The sequence below is a fragment of the Camellia sinensis genome, chromosome 6 (genome assembly GCF_055761805.1).
Source record: "Camellia sinensis isolate YWXY chromosome 6, ASM5576180v1, whole genome shotgun sequence".
Classification (NCBI taxonomy): Eukaryota; Viridiplantae; Streptophyta; class Magnoliopsida; order Ericales; family Theaceae; genus Camellia; species Camellia sinensis.
In genome coordinates, this window is record NC_138966.1 from 150,113,044 (window position 1) to 150,122,717 (window position 9,674).

The window sequence follows — 9,674 nt, forward strand, 5'->3', positions numbered from 1 at the left end:
GCCGTTTTCATTTAAATAAAAAAAAAAATTCTATTGTCTTTGTGTTTGGGTTAGAAGGTGATAATGTAATTCATAAAACCTTGAGGAAAAAACACATAAGTCTCCCACAAAAATACATAAGTAGTACAGACATAAGTCTCGGACAACAATACATTGTGGACACAATGAACTGAACACACAATACATAGATAAACATAATAGTTAGACAGACAAATATTAGCCAGACAATCTGACAAACTCATTACGAAAACACTTACTCTAACACAGACATTACATATTAATGCATGACCTAATATTGCCGAAGTGTAGACATTAACACCTAATTCGCGCTTAAATCGGTAGGTAGCTCAGAGTCTGAATAATCCGAAAGCTCAGCGTCAGAGACAAGCTCAGGATCCTTAATGATACCCTTGATAACCGCATCATTTGGTTCTGTTTTGTTCTTTTGGGCATCTTTCTTAACTATGTATAGCTGCACATCGCGGGCTAACCTACGGCGCATTTGAGAAATCTCACGTTGTAGTCTTTCACATAGTCGATCAACATTATCAGGATCTTCCTTTTGGATCTCAACAGAACGTGCTTTTGGCACCTTCAGTCGATTTTCCCGACATAATCTTTCCATTTGCACTCGCTCTATAAATAGTGCGGGCCACTTCAAAAGTCTAGCGTTTGCTAAACCATATCCTGTTTGATTATCTGATGGTTGCTCCACCAAACCACATGGATCTCGATAGTACTTGGGCATGACAAAATGTCACTTTCCAAACCTATCATGATAAGCACAAGAGGCATCTAACAAAGGAAATGGTGTTTCATCTTCAGCATCGCCACTTCGTCTTCCCCTTCCTTGTCGTGAATTGTCACCCCTTTGCAAGTTCCTACCACCTCTGCGATTCCCACTCCCACCCATGAACCATCTAGCCATGCTAATTTTCTAAAGCAAATGAATGATAATTTCGTAGGGCGAAATGAGTTGTAAGGTTGTGTCTTCAACTTTAGTCGTTTCTATAGTTGGTTATGAACGGCTTTAGAAAGATGCCTCTGCATGACAATCCCACATATACGAACAAGGTATGAGTTGTCACTAGAATGAAAAAACAGAGTAAAGCAAATACTGTGTACCAAGTCACGTGACTTGACAATCCATCTGCATATACCGACAAAGTAAGGGCATGCTCACTGTAAGGTAAATCAGTGAATTCACTGTTGCCATGTGACTTTCTGAATTGAGAATCCCACATATATCAATAAGAGATGAGTTGTCACTGTAATAAAAAAATCGAGCAAAAAATTGAGAAAACCAAAGCATGTGCACCAAGTCACATGACTTGACAATCCATTTGCATATACGGACAAAATAAGGGCATGCTCACTGTAAGGTAAATCAGTGAATTCACTGTTGCCATGTGAATTTCTGCATTGAGAATCCCACATATATTAATAACAAATGAGTTGTCACTGTAATATGTGTTTTAAGTAAGGGCATGCTCACTTATTAATAACAAATAAGGGCATGCTCACTGTAAGGTAAATCAGTGAATTCACTGTTGCCATGTGACTTTCTGCATTGACAATCCCACATGTTTTATGTGTTTTAAGTATTCACATCATTCAACATACATTAATCTATTCATTAATCCAGAACATTCATTAACTCATTGCAATTCAATAAAGAAAGTCATGAACTAATAAATGTGCAGTTATAAATGTAGTTATTTCCTAAACTTCAGGTTCATAAAACAAATACTTGAAATACATCCGTACGTTAGATGAACAACAACATTGTCTTACATTCAACATTCAACATTGTCTTATATAAACCATTCAACATTCACATTCAACAGATTTCTAAACAGATTTCACAAATATAAACCCTAACCATAACCCTAATTTAAGATTTAAGATTTCACATTCAACAGATTATCTATAATTAAAATTTAACAAATTATCTATAATTAAACACATTCAACAAATTCAACAAATTATCTATAATTAAAATTCAACACATTCAACAAATTATCTATAATTAAAATTTCACAAATATAAACCATAATCCTAATTTATTATTTCTGATTTCACAACATTTTATTCACAGATATAAACCCTAACCCTAACCCCACATTCATGAACCCTAACCATAATTTATTCACATTTTCACAAACACAAATGCAAACACAAATATACTCACAAATATAAACCATAACCCTAATTTATTCGCATTAAAGTAGATGATAGAAGCCATACCAACGATAGAGAAACAGTACTGAATCAGAGGGAGCTCGACAGAGAGAGAGCAAGGAGCACAGAGACAGAGAGCGAGGAGTCAGAGCGAGAGAGAGAGAGAGTAGTGAGATCGAGAGAGAGACAGCAGGGAGCGAAGAAGAGGAAGATAGGAAATGTAACAAGCGTGAATGCAAAACACGGGGCTGGGAGATCATATATAGGTTTTAAAATCGTGGTTGTAAACCACGATTTCACTTAATGAAAAAATAATTTGCCAAAAAACGTGGTTATAAACAGCGAGTTCAGAACAATTTTTTTTTTCATAAAAGCGTGGTTTTAAACAGCGAATTCAGAACAAATTTTTTTTTGGATAAAATCGTGGTTTGTAACAGCGAGTTCAAAAGGAAAAAAATTAATTAAAAGCGCGTTTTGTAACCGCGATTTCTTAATCAAAGTCGCTTTTTGTAACCACGATTTTAAAGTGTTCCCCACTTCCACGCGAGAGAGGCGTATATGAGTTGTAATTGTGGTTCACAACCGCGATTTAGCCTATTTTGGGAATTCTTTCAAAACTAGGCTTAGTTTGAGAATTGACTTACTATTTTGGCTTATTTAGGAAGATGGCCTAACATATAGCCTACATCTATTATCTATTATCTATTATCTATTATATTATTAAAAGCCAACACCAATTTTGGTGTCATGAAGCCCAACTTTTGTCTCCAGATGCTTTTGCCACTTGTAATTAGATAATAAAAATAAATAAATAAATAAATACATCCACATCCACCCCACCCTACCCACGTTCCCTCACATATCTCAACCAAACCAATTCTGAATCTCCACAAACACCTTTTTTTTTTTTTTTTTACACGATCCACAAACACCTTTTCAAACGCATATTCATCTCTAACATATTTAAGACTATTGTTTGTCACAAATAAAAAAAAAAAAAAAGACAGGGCAAGACTATTGTTTCTCTTTGATGGTAAGTAATTTAAGAACCATTAATTTTTATATTTTCATTGATTGAAATTTTTGTTTTTTCGTTTTCCATATATGTTTTGTTTATATATTCTGTAAATTGTTTAAGAATTTTAAATTTTTTATTTTCCAAATCAAATCAAAATCAATTCGATAGTTCGAATGGTTTCTGGTGTTGCGTGGTGGCGTGCGTGAGAGAGGGTGAGAGAGAGAGAGAGCGGGCGGGGAGGTTGCTGTACAACGAAGAATGGTTGTTGGATTGTTGTGTGTGCCGGTTTGATTTTCTAAAAATATTTTTAGAATTTATTTTTAAAAACTAATATAAAAAGACTATTTTAAAACTATTTTTGTTCTCTCAAGAATGATGGCAGAGAAAGTGTAAACAAGACTATTGTTTCTCTTTGATGGTAAATGATTTAAGTATTATTAATTTTAATATTTTTATTGATTGAAAATTTTATTTATTTATTTTCATATATATTTTTTAAATTGTTTAAGAGTCTTGAATTTTTTATATTCTCAGTCATAAAAGTTTTTGTTCTATTTTGTTGATCATGTTGATTGAAAAAATAACAAATAAAACAAAATAAAAAAAAATGTAGACGTTATAATTTGAATTTTAAACTTATATTTTTATGAATTTTGTTTTCATAGAAACGGCCATATAAAAATCTACATGTTTATAATGTGATTTTTTTTTTTTTTTTAAGTTTTATTGATGGAAACATGTAGACATTATGATGTGAAATTTTTCAATTTTTCTTTTTATTATTTTTTTTGATGGATGAACCAATTCTCTCACTTAAAGTCTTTATTTGTTATTTGGGTTCTAGAGTTGTGTTTATATATCAATTGTGATGAATTAATTCTTCACTTTTTTTTTCAGTTCTTTCTCTCAATTTTTTGGACTGAAACTTTTTCTTTCTCAATTTCTTTTTATTTTATTTGTTGTATTTTTTATTATAAAATATCAATTGTGATGAATCAATTTTTCACTATTTTTTCCATTTCTTTCTCTCAATTTTTTTTGACTGATTTTTTTTTTCTCTTTCTCAATTTCTTTTTAATTTATTATATTTTTTATTATGATATATCAATTTTGATTGACCAATTCTCCTTCTCTCAAACTCTTATTTGTGTTTGATATGTACTACTAGCTAAAACTTTTTCTCCAATTTTCTCTCAATAAGAAGTTATATTATAAGATAAGGAAATTTTAAAATATTTTAAAATTAACAACAGAAAACATATAGGATAGCTATAAGATTATGCACGAGTAACAAATAATTTTCAATTTATTTGTTATATCAGACAAGGTTCAATTTATTTGTTTATTTTTTATACTTATTGATTAACAAATTATTTGTAGATAATAAGAAGGTTTCAACAAATATTAAAATTGAAAAAATAATAATTTAAGATACCTTGAAAAATTATGTATGAGTATAGTTTTAAATTTGATTCAGCAAATAAAAAATAAATTTATAGATAACAAGGAGGACACCAAAAGTTATTAAAATTAAAAATAGATATTTAATTTCTTTTTTTGTGATCTTTCTTTCCAGTTCTCTCTCAATTTCTTTTTATTTCTTTCATTTTTCTTTTTTCATGATATATAATAAAGTTATTAAAATTAAAAATAGATATTTAATTTTTTTCATGATGTTTCTCATAATTTTATGAATTCATAATGTATATATATATATATTTTTGGTGATGAAAATTAGGAAATATTGTGTATTTTTAAAAGATTTGTGTATATTATATTGTTCATATTTTTGTTTGAAATATATACCAAGCAAATGTTATATTACACATAGTTATAAATATTTAGCTTGCATTACATTACACTTATAATACATATGTATATTATTATTAAAAAATATAATAAAAGAATAATATAATTTTTTGTTGAATTTGCACATGCATCGCGTGTGCCTCGGCCGCTAGTTACATATATATATATATATACTAGTTTCTCACCCGTGCTATGCACGGATAATTATAGATATTTATATTTGTTTTAATTTTTTTTAATATATAAATTATATTTTTTATGATTTTTTATAAAAATAATTTAACAATCTTATTACTAATCATAGTGTACAGGAAAAATTAAAAAGGCTACTGCAGTAACTATGCACGGGCTGTATTTATAATTATTTGTATGAGATGATTTTAAATGCTAATCGGGGATTTTGACCAAATCAATAAATGCAGGCATGTGGATTGGAAAAAGTTAATACATGTTGATCAGGGGATTTTGACCAAATCAATAAATGCTGAGATTTTTTTATTTTTAAATCAAAAATTTTAAAAATTAAGATTGAGAGATTGGAGTTTCCACAAGACTTGGGGTTTAGAAACCCCATTTTCCTTAATATATTTACAATTATCTATATATATGAATTGTGATTTTTAAATGTTTTTTTTTTCTTTTTGATATTATATTAAATTTTAATATTTTGATAATAATCATATGTGTTGGACTTTTCAAATAATTAAATATCTTTTTTTTTATATTATATTAAAGTTTTATATTTTGATAATAATCATATGTGTTGGACTTTTCAATAATTTTTTTTTATGTTTGTTCTTAATGCATTAAAGTGTTATTATGAGGGATAATAATCATATGTGTTTGGACTTTTCAAGAAATTCATATGTGTTGGATTTCCAAGAATTTTTTTTATGCTTTTTCTTAATACATTAAAGTGTTATTATGAGGGTAAAACTTGGGGGTTGGGAGAAGTTAATAAATGCTAAGTTTTTTTTTTTAAATCAAAAAATCAGAAAATTTAGATTGGGAGATTTACAATTATCTATATATGTGAATTCGATTTTTAAATGTCTTTTTTTTAAAATGTCTTTTTTTTTTCCTTTTTGATATTATATTAAATTTTAATATTTTGATAATAATCATATGTGTTGGACTTTTCAAGGAATTAAATATCTTTTTTTTATTATATTATATTAAATTTTAATATTTTAATAATAATCATATGTGTTGGACTTTTCAATAAATTTTTTTATGTTTGTTCTTAATGCATTAAAGTGTTATTATAAAGGATAATAATCATATGTGTTTGGACTTTTCAATGAATTTATATGTGTTGGATTTCAAAGAATTTTTTTATGTTTTTTCTTAATGCATTAAAGTGTTATTATGAGAGTAAAACTTGGGGGTTGGAAGAAGTTAATAAATGCTACGTTTTTTTTTTTTAAATCAAAAAATCAGGAAATTTAGATTGGGAGATTGAAACTCCCACAAGGCTTGGGGTTAAAAACTCATTTTTGCTTAATATACTAGCGGTAACCCGTGCGATGCACGGAAAAATAGACTATATATATTTTGTGTGATAAATAAATCATCTTAATCTTAAATTATATCTTAATAGCGACAAGCCATAATATTAAGCCATCTAGGTAGATGTTAACAATAATTAACCCACAAAATTTTGAAATAAAATTTGATATGCATAAGAAATTATTAATTATAAAAATTATTGAGAATAATAGTATCACAATCACTTGATAACATGAATAACTTGTATCAAACTAAACAAAACATTAAAAGAGATAAATTCTATAAGCTCAGAAAAGTTATCATAAATTTACTTGGACTTTTAAATCAGTGGTGTATATTATTATTGTGGGATCAAATTATGAATAAATATCAACTTTTAATTAGAATTTATAAGTAGTTTTTAAAAAAGTTTAATTTAAGTTTGTTGCCTTGCTTATAAAAATAACTTTTCAAACAAATCATTAATTGATTATATTAACAACTCTCTATCTTTGATTTCCTCTATCAATGACACACTCATATCATATCAAAGTATAAATCATTTTCCATAGTTTGAATAATACTTGCATAGTTTCTACGTTATTTTAAAAAAAATTAATCAAGATAAGAATGTCATAGTATTATAAAAATTATATAAAAGAATAGTTTTAAACCATTTTATTTATAAAAAATGATAAAAAATTATTTGAATTGTACTTGAAAAAAATATAACAAATGATAGCTTTAATCATTATATACCAAAAAAAATATATATCGGTTACTCAACGAAAAAATTGTCAAATACAAATAGAGTCATGAACATTGAATTAAATCATATGGGCTCTAAATTGATAGTATAATCTAGCAAATCAACTAATAATAACATAGAGATATTGACCAATATATAGTACTTCTCTATCATCTTTGTATTATATTCATTAATTTCATATATTATATGAAAGTTTTATTCGTCTCGATCCTTCAATAAAATAAGGATCAAGAAAACAAATTTGACAAGAAATTGATTCTAAACTTAATTATTGAAAAAACAAAAATTTCAAAAAGAGAATTTAGAGATGGGATTGAAGAAATACTATAACGAATGACAGCCTTATGAAAAAATTAAAAAAAAAACATAACAATGATCTAATGCAAATTATTTTTAATAACTAATAGAAAGAATCTAAAATTATTACTTTTTATAAATATAGTGAAAAAAATTAATTTTGTGAGATTTTTGTGCTATCTTCTCCCATGTAGCTTTTATTATTTCATTATTAATACTATTCTCATTCAGAGCAATAAATTTTTTTTTTTATAATCTTTATCATTTGGTAGATAATAACGAATAATAAAAATTATTAAGAGAAGGTTAAGAATTTAATAGGAGATAAGAAGTTATAGATAAGAGCATTTCATAAGATAAAAAATTTAAAATAAAAAAAAGATAATATGTGATAGGAAAAAATGAGTAAATCAAAATAAATATTTAGATATATATGTTTTTGATAGATATATAGATTAACAAATCATATCTTTATCTAAATTTTATTATTTTAATTTTTTGAAAATCAATTATTTAATCTTTATCTTTATCTGTAGGCCACGAAATTAATCTTCATAAATTATTTATCAATTTTTATATGTTTATTTATCTATAAGTCATGAAATTATTATTTTTAAATAATTTTTAAAATTTTTATCTTTATCTATAGGTCATGAAATAAATTTTCAAAAATTATTTATGAATTTTATATGTTTATCTATAATGAAATTAATTAAAGTACGAAATGAGGGGGAAAAAAAGAGAGAGTAATTTTGTTTTTTTTTTTATAAAAAAAATCAATTATTTAATCTTTATCTTTATTTGTAGGCCATGAAATTAATTTTTATAAGTTATTTATCAACTTTTATTTGTTTTTTATGGGAAGAAATTTTAAATTATGTATAAGTTATGAAATTAATTTTTTTTAAATTAATTGTTTATTTTGTATCTTTATCTGTAGATTATAAAATTAATTTTCAGTTTTTATATGTTCATCTATATGGAGGAATTTTGAAATTCAAATCTTTATCCATAAGTAATGAAATTAATTTTAATTTTAATTAATCAAACAAATAAAAAATGAAGAAAAATAAAAAACTTGAAAGACAATCAAAGAAAGTTGCCACATAGGAAAGAGAGTGTTTTAAAATTATGAAAATTGGGAAATAAATATTTGGAAGCTTTTGACAAAACAAATACATTTGGTTATATATATAACTAACCTATCACCCGTGCTATGCACGGGATAATTATAGATATTTATATTTGTTTTAATTTTTTTTAATATATAAATTATGTTTTTAAAGATTTTTTATAAAAATAATTTAACAATCTTATAACCAACCATAGTGTATAGGAGAAATTAAAAAGGCTGCTGCAGTAACTATGTACGGGCTGTATCTATAATTATTTGTATGAGGAGATTTTAAATGCTAATTAGGGATTTTGACCAAATCAATAAATGCAAGCATATGGATTGAAAAAAGTTAATAAATGCTGATCAGGAGATTTTAACAAAATCAATAAATACTGAGGTTTTTTTTTTTTAAATCAAAAATTTAGAAAATTAAGATTGAGAGATTGGAGCTGCTACAAGGCTTGGGGTTTAGCAATCCCATTTTTCTTAATATATTTACAATTATCTATATATGTGAATTGCGATTTTAAAATATATTTTTTTCTTTTTTTTTAAATGTCTTCTTTTTTTTTTTATATATTATATTAAAGTTTAATATTTTGATAATAATCATATGTGTTAGATTTTTCAAGGAATTAAATATTTTTTTTTATTATATTATATTAAAGTTTAATATTTTTATAATCATCATATGTGTTGTACTTTCCAAGAATTTTTTTATGCTTGTTTTTAATGCATTAAAGTGTTATTATGAGGGATAATAATCATATGTGTTGGGACTTTTCAAGGAATTTATATGTGTTGGAATTCAAATTTTTTTTTATACTTGTTCTTAATACATTAAAGTGTTATTATGAGAGTAAAACTTGAGGGTTGGGAGAAGTTAATAAATGCTAAGTTTTTTTTTAATAAAAAAATCAAGAAATTTAGATTGGGAGATTGGAGCTTCCACAAGGTTTGGGATTAAAAATCCCATTTTGCTTAATATATAGTAC